The sequence below is a fragment of the Rhinoderma darwinii genome, assembly GCF_050947455.1.
Source record: "Rhinoderma darwinii isolate aRhiDar2 chromosome 5 unlocalized genomic scaffold, aRhiDar2.hap1 SUPER_5_unloc_35, whole genome shotgun sequence".
NCBI lineage: Eukaryota > Metazoa > Chordata > Amphibia > Anura > Rhinodermatidae > Rhinoderma > Rhinoderma darwinii.
Genome location: NW_027461793.1, coordinates 358,787 through 376,394, shown reverse-complemented (window position 1 = coordinate 376,394; position 17,608 = coordinate 358,787). Strand labels below are relative to the sequence as shown.

The window sequence follows — 17,608 nt, the reverse complement described above, 5'->3', positions numbered from 1 at the left end:
TCTCTCCGCCCTCCCTTTTAGGTAAGTTAAAGAGCTGCACCTGAGCCAGCCACTGATTGATTGATTGATTGATTGATTGATTGATTGATTGATTGATTGATTGATTGATGCAGCACAACAGTCAAATAGTGGAGTGGAGTAGGGGAACAGCAAACAGCCAATAAAGCAGCCCGCCCGCTCGCCTGCCCGCCACAATGGACCTACCTGTGTACACTAGATGGATGTGATGGAATGTACTGTCGTCCCTACATTTCAAGAAGAAGTAAGAATTGCAGTTGCAACAAAGCCTTGCTTGCCTACAAAGAGAGCAGCAATTTGGATTTGTTACTATGTTACCTAGAAGAATAACAAACTGTGCAAGGATGGAGGTTGTAGGAGCAAGGAGAAGTTGTCTGTAAAGTTGGTGGATGCCTATTTTCCATTTTGCAGTCCCTTGTCTCCCTCTTGTGGCCTCCTGGAGGCAACTAGCTGTGCAAAAAAAAGACAGCCTGGCGGCCGGCTGTTGCAGTGTTGCCCTCTCAGGCAACACTGAGTGACTGACTGAGCCTCACCGTCTTATATAAAGTTCAGACGGAACTTTGCACGTGTCATAGTGGAGCCCTCAGGATTCCAGAGCCAGCTTTCTGACATCATAATGGGGCCTCAGAGATAAAAGCCTGGGCCCAGGCAGTGTTGGTCAGTGCTGCTCAGCAGGCAGCACTGGACTGGACTGGATTACAGCTGATACAAGGTGTGAAGGAACAAGGGGTGGCTGTGGGCATGCACTTGCTGCCGCTGCCAGTGTTTATCTGCATGGCAGCAGGGCATTTGGGCGTTGCCAGGAAGGCGTTTTTATGTAGATTCCTCCTCTTTCAGCACTGCATTGTGGTGCAAGCAAAAGAAGCAAATCCTGTCTGGCTTCCTCTCCGGCCTTTATTCACCTCCCGTGTAGCTGTGAGTGTGTGAGCCTGCAGGGCCCCATGGAATTGCCTAGAAGTAGGCTGAATCGCTGCAAGGGCTGAACAGCAGTATCGGGCAGGCTCGGGCAACGCGCGGCCCGTTCGGGTTATCGCTTCTCGGCCTTTTGGCTAAGATCAAGTGTAGTATCTGTTCTTATCAGTTTAATATCTGATACGTCCCCTATCTGGGGACCATATATTAAATGGATTTTTAGAACAGGGAGATGGAAATAGAGCTTGCTCTGTCCACTCCACGCATTGACCTGGTATTGCAGTATTTCCAGGACCGGTGCACCCTTTCCTTATGTGTTGACAAAAAGCAGATTCCAAAAGTGTTTTTTGTCTTTGCTATTGTTTCTGTCTTTCTGAAGGGATCTCCCCTTTTAATCCCATTATTTCAACACCTGTTGGACAATGCATGAGTGATAATGAGCTCATTGATTAAATGCAATTAATGAATAGATTGCCACCTCTTGTTGTGTGTCGTCTGTGTTTCTGTGTTTCCGGCATTTCACATTGGAACACCTCATTCACCTTCCTTGTCTTCTCTCCGCCCTCCCTTTTAGGTAAGTTAAAGAGCTGCACCTGAGCCAGCCACTGATTGATTGATTGATTGATTGATTGATTGATTGATTGATTGATTGATTGATGCAGCACAACAGTCAAATAGTGGAGTGGAGTAGGGGAACAGCAAACAGCCAATAAAGCAGCCCGCCCGCTCGCCTGCCCGCCACAATGGACCTACCTGTGTACACTAGATGGATGTGATGGAATGTACTGTCGTCCCTACATTTCAAGAAGAAGTAAGAATTGCAGTTGCAACAAAGCCTTGCTTGCCTACAAAGAGAGCAGCAATTTGGATTTGTTACTATGTTACCTAGAAGAATAACAAACTGTGCAAGGATGGAGGTTGTAGGAGCAAGGAGAAGTTGTCTGTAAAGTTGGTGGATGCCTATTTTCCATTTTGCAGTCCCTTGTCTCCCTCTTGTGGCCTCCTGGAGGCAACTAGCTGTGCAAAAAAAAGACAGCCTGGCGGCCGGCTGTTGCAGTGTTGCCCTCTCAGGCAACACTGAGTGACTGACTGAGCCTCACCGTCTTATATAAAGTTCAGACGGAACTTTGCACGTGTCATAGTGGAGCCCTCAGGATTCCAGAGCCAGCTTTCTGACATCATAATTGGGCCTCAGAGATAAAAGCCTGGGCCCAGGCAGTGTTGGTCAGTGCTGCTCAGCAGGCAGCACTGGACTGGACTGGATTACAGCTGATACAAGGTGTGAAGGAACAAGGGGTGGCTGTGGGCATGCACTTGCTGCCGCTGCCAGTGTTTATCTGCATGGCAGCAGGGCATTTGGGCGTTGCCAGGAAGGCGTTTTTATGTAGATTCCTCCTCTTTCAGCACTGCATTGTGGTGCAAGCAAAAGAAGCAAATCCTGTCTGGCTTCCTCTCCGGCCTTTATTCACCTCCCGTGTAGCTGTGAGTGTGTGAGCCTGCAGGGCCCCATGGAATTGCCTAGAAGTAGGCTGAATCGCTGCAAGGGCTGAACAGCAGTATCGGGCAGGCTCGGGCAACGCGCGGCCCGTTCGGGTTATCGCTTCTCGGCCTTTTGGCTAAGATCAAGTGTAGTATCTGTTCTTATCAGTTTAATATCTGATACGTCCCCTATCTGGGGACCATATATTAAATGGATTTTTAGAACAGGGAGATGGAAATAGAGCTTGCTCTGTCCACTCCACGCATTGACCTGGTATTGCAGTATTTCCAGGACCGGTGCACCCTTTCCTTATGTGTTGACAAAAAGCAGATTCCAAAAGTGTTTTTTGTCTTTGCTATTGTTTCTGTCTTTCTGAAGGGATCTCCCCTTTTAATCCCATTATTTCAACACCTGTTGGACAATGCATGAGTGATAATGAGCTCATTGATTAAATGCAATTAATGAATAGATTGCCACCTCTTGTTGTGTGTCGTCTGTGTTTCTGTGTTTCCGGCATTTCACATTGGAACACCTCATTCACCTTCCTTGTCTTCTCTCCGCCCTCCCTTTTAGGTAAGTTAAAGAGCTGCACCTGAGCCAGCCACTGATTGATTGATTGATTGATTGATTGATTGATTGATTGATTGATTGATTGATTGATGCAGCACAACAGTCAAATAGTGGAGTGGAGTAGGGGAACAGCAAACAGCCAATAAAGCAGCCCGCCCGCTCGCCTGCCCGCCACAATGGACCTACCTGTGTACACTAGATGGATGTGATGGAATGTACTGTCGTCCCTACATTTCAAGAAGAAGTAAGAATTGCAGTTGCAACAAAGCCTTGCTTGCCTACAAAGAGAGCAGCAATTTGGATTTGTTACTATGTTACCTAGAAGAATAACAAACTGTGCAAGGATGGAGGTTGTAGGAGCAAGGAGAAGTTGTCTGTAAAGTTGGTGGATGCCTATTTTCCATTTTGCAGTCCCTTGTCTCCCTCTTGTGGCCTCCTGGAGGCAACTAGCTGTGCAAAAAAAAGACAGCCTGGCGGCCGGCTGTTGCAGTGTTGCCCTCTCAGGCAACACTGAGTGACTGACTGAGCCTCACCGTCTTATATAAAGTTCAGACGGAACTTTGCACGTGTCATAGTGGAGCCCTCAGGATTCCAGAGCCAGCTTTCTGACATCATAATGGGGCCTCAGAGATAAAAGCCTGGGCCCAGGCAGTGTTGGTCAGTGCTGCTCAGCAGGCAGCACTGGACTGGACTGGATTACAGCTGATACAAGGTGTGAAGGAACAAGGGGTGGCTGTGGGCATGCACTTGCTGCCGCTGCCAGTGTTTATCTGCATGGCAGCAGGGCATTTGGGCGTTGCCAGGAAGGCGTTTTTATGTAGATTCCTCCTCTTTCAGCACTGCATTGTGGTGCAAGCAAAAGAAGCAAATCCTGTCTGGCTTCCTCTCCGGCCTTTATTCACCTCCCGTGTAGCTGTGAGTGTGTGAGCCTGCAGGGCCCCATGGAATTGCCTAGAAGTAGGCTGAATCGCTGCAAGGGCTGAACAGCAGTATCGGGCAGGCTCGGGCAACGCGCGGCCCGTTCGGGTTATCGCTTCTCGGCCTTTTGGCTAAGATCAAGTGTAGTATCTGTTCTTATCAGTTTAATATCTGATACGTCCCCTATCTGGGGACCATATATTAAATGGATTTTTAGAACAGGGAGATGGAAATAGAGCTTGCTCTGTCCACTCCACGCATTGACCTGGTATTGCAGTATTTCCAGGACCGGTGCACCCTTTCCTTATGTGTTGACTAAAAGCAGATTCCAAAAGTGTTTTTTGTCTTTGCTATTGTTTCTGTCTTTCTGAAGGGATCTCCCCTTTTAATCCCATTATTTCAACACCTGTTGGACAATGCATGAGTGATAATGAGCTCATTGATTAAATGCAATTAATGAATAGATTGCCACCTCTTGTTGTGTGTCGTCTGTGTTTCTGTGTTTCCGGCATTTCACATTGGAACACCTCATTCACCTTCCTTGTCTTCTCTCCGCCCTCCCTTTTAGGTAAGTTAAAGAGCTGCACCTGAGCCAGCCACTGATTGATTGATTGATTGATTGATTGATTGATTGATTGATTGATTGATGCAGCACAACAGTCAAATAGTGGAGTGGAGTAGGGGAACAGCAAACAGCCAATAAAGCAGCCCGCCCGCTCGCCTGCCCGCCACAATGGACCTACCTGTGTACACTAGATGGATGTGATGGAATGTACTGTCGTCCCTACATTTCAAGAAGAAGTAAGAATTGCAGTTGCAACAAAGCCTTGCTTGCCTACAAAGAGAGCAGCAATTTGGATTTGTTACTATGTTACCTAGAAGAATAACAAACTGTGCAAGGATGGAGGTTGTAGGAGCAAGGATAAGTTGTCTGTAAAGTTGGTGGATGCCTATTTTCCATTTTGCAGTCCCTTGTCTCCCTCTTGTGGCCTCCTGGAAGCAACTAGCTGTGCAAAAAAAAGACAGCCTGGCGGCCGGCTGTTGCAGTGTTGCCCTCTCAGGCAACACTGAGTGACTGACTGAGCCTCACCGTCTTATATAAAGTTCAGACGGAACTTTGCACGTGTCATAGTGGAGCCCTCAGGATTCCAGAGCCAGCTTTCTGACATCATAATGGGGCCTCAGAGATAAAAGCCTGGGCCCAGGCAGTGTTGGTCAGTGCTGCTCAGCAGGCAGCACTGGACTGGACTGGATTACAGCTGATACAAGGTGTGAAGGAACAAGGGGTGGCTGTGGGCATGCACTTGCTGCCGCTGCCAGTGTTTATCTGCATGGCAGCAGGGCATTTGGGCGTTGCCAGGAAGGCGTTTTTATGTAGATTCCTCCTCTTTCAGCACTGCATTGTGGTGCAAGCAAAAGAAGCAAATCCTGTCTGGCTTCCTCTCCGGCCTTTATTCACCTCCCGTGTAGCTGTGAGTGTGTGAGCCTGCAGGGCCCCATGGAATTGCCTAGAAGTAGGCTGAATCGCTGCAAGGGCTGAACAGCAGTATCGGGCAGGCTCGGGCAACGCGCGGCCCGTTCGGGTTATCGCTTCTCGGCCTTTTGGCTAAGATCAAGTGTAGTATCTGTTCTTATCAGTTTAATATCTGATACGTCCCCTATCTGGGGACCATATATTAAATGGATTTTTAGAACAGGGAGATGGAAATAGAGCTTGCTCTGTCCACTCCACGCATTGACCTGGTATTGCAGTATTTCCAGGACCGGTGCACCCTTTCCTTATGTGTTGACTAAAAGCAGATTCCAAAAGTGTTTTTTGTCTTTGCTATTGTTTCTGTCTTTCTGAAGGGATCTCCCCTTTTAATCCCATTATTTCAACACCTGTTGGACAATGCATGAGTGATAATGAGCTCATTGATTAAATGCAATTAATGAATAGATTGCCACCTCTTGTTGTGTGTCGTCTGTGTTTCTGTGTTTCCGGCATTTCACATTGGAACACCTCATTCACCTTCCTTGTCTTCTCTCCGCCCTCCCTTTTAGGTAAGTTAAAGAGCTGCACCTGAGCCAGCCACTGATTGATTGATTGATTGATTGATTGATTGATTGATGCAGCACAACAGTCAAATAGTGGAGTGGAGTAGGGGAACAGCAAACAGCCAATAAAGCAGCCCGCCCGCTCGCCTGCCCGCCACAATGGACCTACCTGTGTACACTAGATGGATGTGATGGAATGTACTGTCGTCCCTACATTTCAAGAAGAAGTAAGAATTGCAGTTGCAACAAAGCCTTGCTTGCCTACAAAGAGAGCAGCAATTTGGATTTGTTACTATGTTACCTAGAAGAATAACAAACTGTGCAAGGATGGAGGTTGTAGGAGCAAGGAGAAGTTGTCTGTAAAGTTGGTGGATGCCTATTTTCCATTTTGCAGTCCCTTGTCTCCCTCTTGTGGCCTCCTGGAGGCAACTAGCTGTGCAAAAAAAAGACAGCCTGGCGGCCGGCTGTTGCAGTGTTGCCCTCTCAGGCAACACTGAGTGACTGACTGAGCCTCACCGTCTTATATAAAGTTCAGACGGAACTTTGCACGTGTCATAGTGGAGCCCTCAGGATTCCAGAGCCAGCTTTCTGACATCATAATGGGGCCTCAGAGATAAAAGCCTGGGCCCAGGCAGTGTTGGTCAGTGCTGCTCAGCAGGCAGCACTGGACTGGACTGGATTACAGCTGATACAAGGTGTGAAGGAACAAGGGGTGGCTGTGGGCATGCACTTGCTGCCGCTGCCAGTGTTTATCTGCATGGCAGCAGGGCATTTGGGCGTTGCCAGGAAGGCGTTTTTATGTAGATTCCTCCTCTTTCAGCACTGCATTGTGGTGCAAGCAAAAGAAGCAAATCCTGTCTGGCTTCCTCTCCGGCCTTTATTCACCTCCCGTGTAGCTGTGAGTGTGTGAGCCTGCAGGGCCCCATGGAATTGCCTAGAAGTAGGCTGAATCGCTGCAAGGGCTGAACAGCAGTATCGGGCAGGCTCGGGCAACGCGCGGCCCGTTCGGGTTATCGCTTCTCGGCCTTTTGGCTAAGATCAAGTGTAGTATCTGTTCTTATCAGTTTAATATCTGATACGTCCCCTATCTGGGGACCATATATTAAATGGATTTTTAGAACAGGGAGATGGAAATAGAGCTTGCTCTGTCCACTCCACGCATTGACCTGGTATTGCAGTATTTCCAGGACCGGTGCACCCTTTCCTTATGTGTTGACTAAAAGCAGATTCCAAAAGTGTTTTTTGTCTTTGCTATTGTTTCTGTCTTTCTGAAGGGATCTCCCCTTTTAATCCCATTATTTCAACACCTGTTGGGCAATGCATGAGTGATAATGAGCTCATTGATTAAATGCAATTAATGAATAGATTGCCACCTCTTGTTGTGTGTCGTCTGTGTTTCTGTGTTTCCGGCATTTCACATTGGAACACCTCATTCACCTTCCTTGTCTTCTCTCCGCCCTCCCTTTTAGGTAAGTTAAAGAGCTGCACCTGAGCCAGCCACTGATTGATTGATTGATTGATTGATTGATTGATTGATTGATTGATTGATTGATTGATTGATTGATGCAGCACAACAGTCAAATAGTGGAGTGGAGTAGGGGAACAGCAAACAGCCAATAAAGCAGCCCGCCCGCTCGCCTGCCCGCCACAATGGACCTACCTGTGTACACTAGATGGATGTGATGGAATGTACTGTCGTCCCTACATTTCAAGAAGAAGTAAGAATTGCAGTTGCAACAAAGCCTTGCTTGCCTACAAAGAGAGCAGCAATTTGGATTTGTTACTATGTTACCTAGAAGAATAACAAACTGTGCAAGGATGGAGGTTGTAGGAGCAAGGAGAAGTTGTCTGTAAAGTTGGTGGATGCCTATTTTCCATTTTGCAGTCCCTTGTCTCCCTCTTGTGGCCTCCTGGAGGCAACTAGCTGTGCAAAAAAAAGACAGCCTGGCGGCCGGCTGTTGCAGTGTTGCCCTCTCAGGCAACACTGAGTGACTGACTGAGCCTCACCGTCTTATATAAAGTTCAGACGGAACTTTGCACGTGTCATAGTGGAGCCCTCAGGATTCCAGAGCCAGCTTTCTGACATCATAATGGGGCCTCAGAGATAAAAGCCTGGGCCCAGGCAGTGTTGGTCAGTGCTGCTCAGCAGGCAGCACTGGACTGGACTGGAGTACAGCTGATACAAGGTGTGAAGGAACAAGGGGTGGCTGTGGGCATGCACTTGCTGCCGCTGCCAGTGTTTATCTGCATGGCAGCAGGGCATTTGGGCGTTGCCAGGAAGGCGTTTTTATGTAGATTCCTCCTCTTTCAGCACTGCATTGTGGTGCAAGCAAAAGAAGCAAATCCTGTCTGGCTTCCTCTCCGGCCTTTATTCACCTCCCGTGTAGCTGTGAGTGTGTGAGCCTGCAGGGCCCCATGGAATTGCCTAGAAGTAGGCTGAATCGCTGCAAGGGCTGAACAGCAGTATCGGGCAGGCTCGGGCAACGCGCGGCCCGTTCGGGTTATCGCTTCTCGGCCTTTTGGCTAAGATCAAGTGTAGTATCTGTTCTTATCAGTTTAATATCTGATACGTCCCCTATCTGGGGACCATATATTAAATGGATTTTTAGAACAGGGAGATGGAAATAGAGCTTGCTCTGTCCACTCCACGCATTGACCTGGTATTGCAGTATTTCCAGGACCGGTGCACCCTTTCCTTATGTGTTGACAAAAAGCAGATTCCAAAAGTGTTTTTTGTCTTTGCTATTGTTTCTGTCTTTCTGAAGGGATCTCCCCTTTTAATCCCATTATTTCAACACCTGTTGGACAATGCATGAGTGATAATGAGCTCATTGATTAAATGCAATTAATGAATAGATTGCCACCTCTTGTTGTGTGTCGTCTGTGTTTCTGTGTTTCCGGCATTTCACATTGGAACACCTCATTCACCTTCCTTGTCTTCTCTCCGCCCTCCCTTTTAGGTAAGTTAAAGAGCTGCACCTGAGCCAGCCACTGATTGATTGATTGATTGATTGATTGATTGATTGATTGATTGATTGATTGATTGATTGATTGATTGATTGATGCAGCACAACAGTCAAATAGTGGAGTGGAGTAGGGGAACAGCAAACAGCCAATAAAGCAGCCCGCCCGCTCGCCTGCCCGCCACAATGGACCTACCTGTGTACACTAGATGGATGTGATGGAATGTACTGTCGTCCCTACATTTCAAGAAGAAGTAAGAATTGCAGTTGCAACAAAGCCTTGCTTGCCTACAAAGAGAGCAGCAATTTGGATTTGTTACTATGTTACCTAGAAGAATAACAAACTGTGCAAGGATGGAGGTTGTAGGAGCAAGGAGAAGTTGTCTGTAAAGTTGGTGGATGCCTATTTTCCATTTTGCAGTCCCTTGTCTCCCTCTTGTGGCCTCCTGGAGGCAACTAGCTGTGCAAAAAAAAGACAGCCTGGCGGCCGGCTGTTGCAGTGTTGCCCTCTCAGGCAACACTGAGTGACTGACTGAGCCTCACCGTCTTATATAAAGTTCAGACGGAACTTTGCACGTGTCATAGTGGAGCCCTCAGGATTCCAGAGCCAGCTTTCTGACATCATAATGGGGCCTCAGAGATAAAAGCCTGGGCCCAGGCAGTGTTGGTCAGTGCTGCTCAGCAGGCAGCACTGGACTGGACTGGAGTACAGCTGATACAAGGTGTGAAGGAACAAGGGGTGGCTGTGGGCATGCACTTGCTGCCGCTGCCAGTGTTTATCTGCATGGCAGCAGGGCATTTGGGCGTTGCCAGGAAGGCGTTTTTATGTAGATTCCTCCTCTTTCAGCACTGCATTGTGGTGCAAGCAAAAGAAGCAAATCCTGTCTGGCTTCCTCTCCGGCCTTTATTCACCTCCCGTGTAGCTGTGAGTGTGTGAGCCTGCAGGGCCCCATGGAATTGCCTAGAAGTAGGCTGAATCGCTGCAAGGGCTGAACAGCAGTATCGGGCAGGCTCGGGCAACGCGCGGCCCGTTCGGGTTATCGCTTCTCGGCCTTTTGGCTAAGATCAAGTGTAGTATCTGTTCTTATCAGTTTAATATCTGATACGTCCCCTATCTGGGGACCATATATTAAATGGATTTTTAGAACAGGGAGATGGAAATAGAGCTTGCTCTGTCCACTCCACGCATTGACCTGGTATTGCAGTATTTCCAGGACCGGTGCACCCTTTCCTTATGTGTTGACTAAAAGCAGATTCCAAAAGTGTTTTTTGTCTTTGCTATTGTTTCTGTCTTTCTGAAGGGATCTCCCCTTTTAATCCCATTATTTCAACACCTGTTGGACAATGCATGAGTGATAATGAGCTCATTGATTAAATGCAATTAATGAATAGATTGCCACCTCTTGTTGTGTGTCGTCTGTGTTTCTGTGTTTCCGGCATTTCACATTGGAACACCTCATTCACCTTCCTTGTCTTCTCTCCGCCCTCCCTTTTAGGTAAGTTAAAGAGCTGCACCTGAGCCAGCCACTGATTGATTGATTGATTGATTGATTGATTGATTGATTGATGCAGCACAACAGTCAAATAGTGGAGTGGAGTAGGGGAACAGCAAACAGCCAATAAAGCAGCCCGCCCGCTCGCCTGCCCGCCACAATGGACCTACCTGTGTACACTAGATGGATGTGATGGAATGTACTGTCGTCCCTACATTTCAAGAAGAAGTAAGAATTGCAGTTGCAACAAAGCCTTGCTTGCCTACAAAGAGAGCAGCAATTTGGATTTGTTACTATGTTACCTAGAAGAATAACAAACTGTGCAAGGATGGAGGTTGTAGGAGCAAGGAGAAGTTGTCTGTAAAGTTGGTGGATGCCTATTTTCCATTTTGCAGTCCCTTGTCTCCCTCTTGTGGCCTCCTGGAGGCAACTAGCTGTGCAAAAAAAAGACAGCCTGGCGGCCGGCTGTTGCAGTGTTGCCCTCTCAGGCAACACTGAGTGACTGACTGAGCCTCACCGTCTTATATAAAGTTCAGACGGAACTTTGCACGTGTCATAGTGGAGCCCTCAGGATTCCAGAGCCAGCTTTCTGACATCATAATGGGGCCTCAGAGATAAAAGCCTGGGCCCAGGCAGTGTTGGTCAGTGCTGCTCAGCAGGCAGCACTGGACTGGACTGGATTACAGCTGATACAAGGTGTGAAGGAACAAGGGGTGGCTGTGGGCATGCACTTGCTGCCGCTGCCAGTGTTTATCTGCATGGCAGCAGGGCATTTGGGCGTTGCCAGGAAGGCGTTTTTATGTAGATTCCTCCTCTTTCAGCACTGCATTGTGGTGCAAGCAAAAGAAGCAAATCCTGTCTGGCTTCCTCTCCGGCCTTTATTCACCTCCCGTGTAGCTGTGAGTGTGTGAGCCTGCAGGGCCCCATGGAATTGCCTAGAAGTAGGCTGAATCGCTGCAAGGGCTGAACAGCAGTATCGGGCAGGCTCGGGCAACGCGCGGCCCGTTCGGGTTATCGCTTCTCGGCCTTTTGGCTAAGATCAAGTGTAGTATCTGTTCTTATCAGTTTAATATCTGATACGTCCCCTATCTGGGGACCATATATTAAATGGATTTTTAGAACAGGGAGATGGAAATAGAGCTTGCTCTGTCCACTCCACGCATTGACCTGGTATTGCAGTATTTCCAGGACCGGTGCACCCTTTCCTTATGTGTTGACTAAAAGCAGATTCCAAAAGTGTTTTTTGTCTTTGCTATTGTTTCTGTCTTTCTGAAGGGATCTCCCCTTTTAATCCCATTATTTCAACACCTGTTGGACAATGCATGAGTGATAATGAGCTCATTGATTAAATGCAATTAATGAATAGATTGCCACCTCTTGTTGTGTGTCGTCTGTGTTTCTGTGTTTCCGGCATTTCACATTGGAACACCTCATTCACCTTCCTTGTCTTCTCTCCGCCCTCCCTTTTAGGTAAGTTAAAGAGCTGCACCTGAGCCAGCCACTGATTGATTGATTGATTGATTGATTGATTGATTGATTGATTGATTGATTGATTGATTGATTGATTGATTGATGCAGCACAACAGTCAAATAGTGGAGTGGAGTAGGGGAACAGCAAACAGCCAATAAAGCAGCCCGCCCGCTCGCCTGCCCGCCACAATGGACCTACCTGTGTACACTAGATGGATGTGATGGAATGTACTGTCGTCCCTACATTTCAAGAAGAAGTAAGAATTGCAGTTGCAACAAAGCCTTGCTTGCCTACAAAGAGAGCAGCAATTTGGATTTGTTACTATGTTACCTAGAAGAATAACAAACTGTGCAAGGATGGAGGTTGTAGGAGCAAGGAGAAGTTGTCTGTAAAGTTGGTGGATGCCTATTTTCCATTTTGCAGTCCCTTGTCTCCCTCTTGTGGCCTCCTGGAGGCAACTAGCTGTGCAAAAAAAAGACAGCCTGGCGGCCGGCTGTTGCAGTGTTGCCCTCTCAGGCAACACTGAGTGACTGACTGAGCCTCACCGTCTTATATAAAGTTCAGACGGAACTTTGCACGTGTCATAGTGGAGCCCTCAGGATTCCAGAGCCAGCTTTCTGACATCATAATGGGGCCTCAGAGATAAAAGCCTGGGCCCAGGCAGTGTTGGTCAGTGCTGCTCAGCAGGCAGCACTGGACTGGACTGGATTACAGCTGATACAAGGTGTGAAGGAACAAGGGGTGGCTGTGGGCATGCACTTGCTGCCGCTGCCAGTGTTTATCTGCATGGCAGCAGGGCATTTGGGCGTTGCCAGGAAGGCGTTTTTATGTAGATTCCTCCTCTTTCAGCACTGCATTGTGGTGCAAGCAAAAGAAGCAAATCCTGTCTGGCTTCCTCTCCGGCCTTTATTCACCTCCCGTGTAGCTGTGAGTGTGTGAGCCTGCAGGGCCCCATGGAATTGCCTAGAAGTAGGCTGAATCGCTGCAAGGGCTGAACAGCAGTATCGGGCAGGCTCGGGCAACGCGCGGCCCGTTCGGGTTATCGCTTCTCGGCCTTTTGGCTAAGATCAAGTGTAGTATCTGTTCTTATCAGTTTAATATCTGATACGTCCCCTATCTGGGGACCATATATTAAATGGATTTTTAGAACAGGGAGATGGAAATAGAGCTTGCTCTGTCCACTCCACGCATTGACCTGGTATTGCAGTATTTCCAGGACCGGTGCACCCTTTCCTTATGTGTTGACTAAAAGCAGATTCCAAAAGTGTTTTTTGTCTTTGCTATTGTTTCTGTCTTTCTGAAGGGATCTCCCCTTTTAATCCCATTATTTCAACACCTGTTGGACAATGCATGAGTGATAATGAGCTCATTGATTAAATGCAATTAATGAATAGATTGCCACCTCTTGTTGTGTGTCGTCTGTGTTTCTGTGTTTCCGGCATTTCACATTGGAACACCTCATTCACCTTCCTTGTCTTCTCTCCGCCCTCCCTTTCTCCCTTTTAGGTAAGTTAAAGAGCTGCACCTGAGCCAGCCACTGATTGATTGATTGATTGATTGATTGATTGATTGATTGATTGATGCAGCACAACAGTCAAATAGTGGAGTGGAGTAGGGGAACAGCAAACAGCCAATAAAGCAGCCCGCCCGCTCGCCTGCCCGCCACAATGGACCTACCTGTGTACACTAGATGGATGTGATGGAATGTACTGTCGTCCCTACATTTCAAGAAGAAGTAAGAATTGCAGTTGCAACAAAGCCTTGCTTGCCTACAAAGAGAGCAGCAATTTGGATTTGTTACTATGTTACCTAGAAGAATAACAAACTGTGCAAGGATTGAGGTTGTAGGAGCAAGGAGAAGTTGTCTGTAAAGTTGGTGGATGCCTATTTTCCATTTTGCAGTCCCTTGTCTCCCTCTTGAAGCCTCCTGGAGGCAACTAGCTGTGCAAAAAAAAGACAGCCTGGCGGCCGGCTGTTGCAGTGTTGCCCTCTCAGGCAACACTGAGTGACTGACTGAGCCTCACCGTCTTATATAAAGTTCAGACGGAACTTTGCACGTGTCATAGTGGAGCCCTCACGATTCCAGAGCCAGCTTTCTGACATCATAATGGGGCCTCAGAGATAAAAGCCTGGGCCCAGGCAGTGTTGGTCAGTGCTGCTCAGCAGGCAGCACTGGACTGGACTGGATTACAGCTGATACAAGGTGTGAAGGAACAAGGGGTGGCTGTGGGCATGCACTTGCTGCCGCTGCCAGTGTTTATCTGCATGGCAGCAGGGCATTTGGGCGTTGCCAGGAAGGCGTTTTTATGTAGATTCCTCCTCTTTCAGCACTGCATTGTGGTGCAAGCAAAAGAAGCAAATCCTGTCTGGCTTCCTCTCCGGCCTTTATTCACCTCCCGTGTAGCTGTGAGTGTGTGAGCCTGCAGGGCCCCATGGAATTGCCTAGAAGTAGGCTGAATCGCTGCAAGGGCTGAACAGCAGTATCGGGCAGGCTCGGGCAACGCGCGGCCCGTTCGGGTTATCGCTTCTCGGCCTTTTGGCTAAGATCAAGTGTAGTATCTGTTCTTATCAGTTTAATATCTGATACGTCCCCTATCTGGGGACCATATATTAAATGGATTTTTAGAACAGGGAGATGGAAATAGAGATGGAAATAGAGCTTGCTCTGTCCACTCCACGCATTGACCTGGTATTGCAGTATTTCCAGGACCGGTGCACCCTTTCCTTATGTGTTGACTAAAAGCAGATTCCAAAAGTGTTTTTTGTCTTTGCTATTGTTTCTGTCTTTCTGAAGGGATCTCCCCTTTTAATCCCATTATTTCAACACCTGTTGGACAATGCATGAGTGATAATGAGCTCATTGATTAAATGCAATTAATGAATAGATTGCCACCTCTTGTTGTGTGTCGTCTGTGTTTCTGTGTTTCCGGCATTTCACATTGGAACACCTCATTCACCTTCCTTGTCTTCTCTCCGCCCTCCCTTTTAGGTAAGTTAAAGAGCTGCACCTGAGCCAGCCACTGATTGATTGATTGATTGATTGATTGATTGATTGATTGATTGATGCAGCACAACAGTCAAATAGTGGAGTGGAGTAGGGGAACAGCAAACAGCCAATAAAGCAGCCCGCCCGCTCGCCTGCCCGCCACAATGGACCTACCTGTGTACACTAGATGGATGTGATGGAATGTACTGTCGTCCCTACATTTCAAGAAGAAGTAAGAATTGCAGTTGCAACAAAGCCTTGCTTGCCTACAAAGAGAGCAGCAATTTGGATTTGTTACTATGTTACCTAGAAGAATAACAAACTGTGCAAGGATGGAGGTTGTAGGAGCAAGGAGAAGTTGTCTGTAAAGTTGGTGGATGCCTATTTTCCATTTTGCAGTCCCTTGTCTCCCTCTTGTGGCCTCCTGGAGGCAACTAGCTGTGCAAAAAAAAGACAGCCTGGCGGCCGGCTGTTGCAGTGACTGACTGAGCCTCACCGTCTTATATAAAGTTCAGACGGAACTTTGCACGTGTCATAGTGGAGCCCTCAGGATTCCAGAGCCAGCTTTCTGACATCATAATGGGGCCTCAGAGATAAAAGCCTGGGCCCAGGCAGTGTTGGTCAGTGCTGCTCAGCAGGCAGCACTGGACTGGACTGGATTACAGCTGATACAAGGTGTGAAGGAACAAGGGGTGGCTGTGGGCATGCACTTGCTGCCGCTGCCAGTGTTTATCTGCATGGCAGCAGGGCATTTGGGCGTTGCCAGGAAGGCGTTTTTATGTAGATTCCTCCTCTTTCAGCACTGCATTGTGGTGCAAGCAAAAGAAGCAAATCCTGTCTGGCTTCCTCTCCGGCCTTTATTCACCTCCCGTGTAGCTGTGAGTGTGTGAGCCTGCAGGGCCCCATGGAATTGCCTAGAAGTAGGCTGAATCGCTGCAAGGGCTGAACAGCAGTATCGGGCAGGCTCGGGCAACGCGCGGCCCGTTCGGGTTATCGCTTCTCGGCCTTTTGGCTAAGATCAAGTGTAGTATCTGTTCTTATCAGTTTAATATCTGATACGTCCCCTATCTGGGGACCATATATTAAATGGATTTTTAGAACAGGGAGATGGAAATAGAGCTTGCTCTGTCCACTCCACGCATTGACCTGGTATTGCAGTATTTCCAGGACCGGTGCACCCTTTCCTTATGTGTTGACTAAAAGCAGATTCCAAAAGTGTTTTTTGTCTTTGCTATTGTTTCTGTCTTTCTGAAGGGATCTCCCCTTTTAATCCCATTATTTCAACACCTGTTGGACAATGCATGAGTGATAATGAGCTCATTGATTAAATGCAATTAATGAATAGATTGCCACCTCTTGTTGTGTGTCGTCTGTGTTTCTGTGTTTCCGGCATTTCACATTGGAACACCTCATTCACCTTCCTTGTCTTCTCTCCGCCCTCCCTTTTAGGTAAGTAAAAGAGCTGCACCTGAGCCAGCCACTGATTGATTGATTGATTGATTGATTGATTGATTGATTGATTGATTGATTGATGCAGCACAACAGTCAAATAGTGGAGTGGAGTAGGGGAACAGCAAACAGCCAATAAAGCAGCCCGCCCGCTCGCCTGCCCGCCACAATGGACCTACCTGTGTACACTAGATGGATGTGATGGAATGTACTGTCGTCCCTACATTTCAAGAAGAAGTAAGAATTGCAGTTGCAACAAAGCCTTGCTTGCCTACAAAGAGAGCAGCAATTTGGATTTGTTACTATGTTACCTAGAAGAATAACAAACTGTGCAAGGATGGAGGTTGTAGGAGCAAGGAGAAGTTGTCTGTAAAGTTGGTGGATGCCTATTTTCCATTTTGCAGTCCCTTGTCTCCCTCTTGTGGCCTCCTGGAGGCAACTAGCTGTGCAAAAAAAAGACAGCCTGGCGGCCGGCTGTTGCAGTGTTGCCCTCTCAGGCAACACTGAGTGACTGACTGAGCCTCACCGTCTTATATAAAGTTCAGACGGAACTTTGCACGTGTCATAGTGGAGCCCTCAGGATTCCAGAGCCAGCTTTCTGACATCATAATGGGGCCTCAGAGATAAAAGCCTGGGCCCAGGCAGTGTTGGTCAGTGCTGCTCAGCAGGCAGCACTGGACTGGACTGGATTACAGCTGATACAAGGTGTGAAGGAACAAGGGGTGGCTGTGGGCATGCACTTGCTGCCGCTGCCAGTGTTTATCTGCATGGCAGCAGGGCATTTGGGCGTTGCCAGGAAGGCGTTTTTATGTAGATTCCTCCTCTTTCAGCACTGCATTGTGGTGCAAGCAAAATAAGCAAATCCTGTCTGGCTTCCTCTCCGGCCTTTATTCACCTCCCGTGTAGCTGTGAGTGTGTGAGCCTGCAGGGCCCCATGGAATTGCCTAGAAGTAGGCTGAATCGCTGCAAGGGCTGAACAGCAGTATCGGGCAGGCTCGGGCAACGCGCGGCCCGTTCGGGTTATCGCTTCTCGGCCTTTTGGCTAAGATCAAGTGTAGTATCTGTTCTTATCAGTTTAATATCTGATACGTCCCCTATCTGGGGACCATATATTAAATGGATTTTTAGAACAGGGAGATGGAAATAGAGCTTGCTCTGTCCACTCCACGCATTGACCTGGTATTGCAGTATTTCCAGGACCGGTGCACCCTTTCCTTATGTGTTGACTAAAAGCAGATTCCAAAAGTGTTTTTTGTCTTTGCTATTGTTTCTGTCTTTCTGAAGGGATCTCCCCTTTTAATCCCATTATTT

The 17,608-nt window shown here is 47.8% G+C and overlaps 11 non-coding genes and 1 pseudogene across 11 annotated transcripts; all 12 read left to right on the top strand.

The window, feature by feature from the left end:
• Window positions 1–1,047: 1,047 nt before the first annotated feature.
• On the top strand, window positions 1,048–1,238 carry LOC142690909 (U2 spliceosomal RNA). Its single transcript, XR_012859584.1, has one exon. It is a non-coding gene; the product is annotated as a U2 spliceosomal RNA (small nuclear RNA).
• Window positions 1,239–2,526: 1,288 nt separating this feature from the next.
• LOC142690907 (U2 spliceosomal RNA) lies at window positions 2,527–2,717 on the top strand. Its single transcript, XR_012859583.1, has one exon. It is a non-coding gene; the product is annotated as a U2 spliceosomal RNA (small nuclear RNA).
• Window positions 2,718–4,009: 1,292 nt separating this feature from the next.
• Window positions 4,010–4,200, top strand: LOC142690906 (U2 spliceosomal RNA). Its single transcript, XR_012859582.1, has one exon. It is a non-coding gene; the product is annotated as a U2 spliceosomal RNA (small nuclear RNA).
• Window positions 4,201–5,484: 1,284 nt separating this feature from the next.
• On the top strand, window positions 5,485–5,675 carry LOC142690905 (U2 spliceosomal RNA). Its single transcript, XR_012859581.1, has one exon. It is a non-coding gene; the product is annotated as a U2 spliceosomal RNA (small nuclear RNA).
• A 1,272-nt stretch (window positions 5,676–6,947) lies between these two features.
• On the top strand, window positions 6,948–7,138 carry LOC142690904 (U2 spliceosomal RNA). The gene has a single exon (XR_012859580.1). It is a non-coding gene; the product is annotated as a U2 spliceosomal RNA (small nuclear RNA).
• A 1,300-nt stretch (window positions 7,139–8,438) lies between these two features.
• LOC142690902 (U2 spliceosomal RNA) lies at window positions 8,439–8,629 on the top strand. Its single transcript, XR_012859578.1, has one exon. It is a non-coding gene; the product is annotated as a U2 spliceosomal RNA (small nuclear RNA).
• A 1,308-nt stretch (window positions 8,630–9,937) lies between these two features.
• LOC142690901 (U2 spliceosomal RNA) lies at window positions 9,938–10,128 on the top strand. Its single transcript, XR_012859577.1, has one exon. It is a non-coding gene; the product is annotated as a U2 spliceosomal RNA (small nuclear RNA).
• A 1,276-nt stretch (window positions 10,129–11,404) lies between these two features.
• On the top strand, window positions 11,405–11,595 carry LOC142690900 (U2 spliceosomal RNA). The gene has a single exon (XR_012859576.1). It is a non-coding gene; the product is annotated as a U2 spliceosomal RNA (small nuclear RNA).
• A 1,308-nt stretch (window positions 11,596–12,903) lies between these two features.
• Window positions 12,904–13,094, top strand: LOC142690899 (U2 spliceosomal RNA). The gene has a single exon (XR_012859575.1). It is a non-coding gene; the product is annotated as a U2 spliceosomal RNA (small nuclear RNA).
• A 1,288-nt stretch (window positions 13,095–14,382) lies between these two features.
• Window positions 14,383–14,585, top strand: LOC142691021 (U2 spliceosomal RNA; annotated as a pseudogene).
• Window positions 14,586–15,840: 1,255 nt separating this feature from the next.
• LOC142690898 (U2 spliceosomal RNA) lies at window positions 15,841–16,031 on the top strand. Its single transcript, XR_012859574.1, has one exon. It is a non-coding gene; the product is annotated as a U2 spliceosomal RNA (small nuclear RNA).
• Window positions 16,032–17,319: 1,288 nt separating this feature from the next.
• On the top strand, window positions 17,320–17,510 carry LOC142690896 (U2 spliceosomal RNA). Its single transcript, XR_012859573.1, has one exon. It is a non-coding gene; the product is annotated as a U2 spliceosomal RNA (small nuclear RNA).
• The last annotated feature ends 98 nt before the right edge of the window (window positions 17,511–17,608 follow it).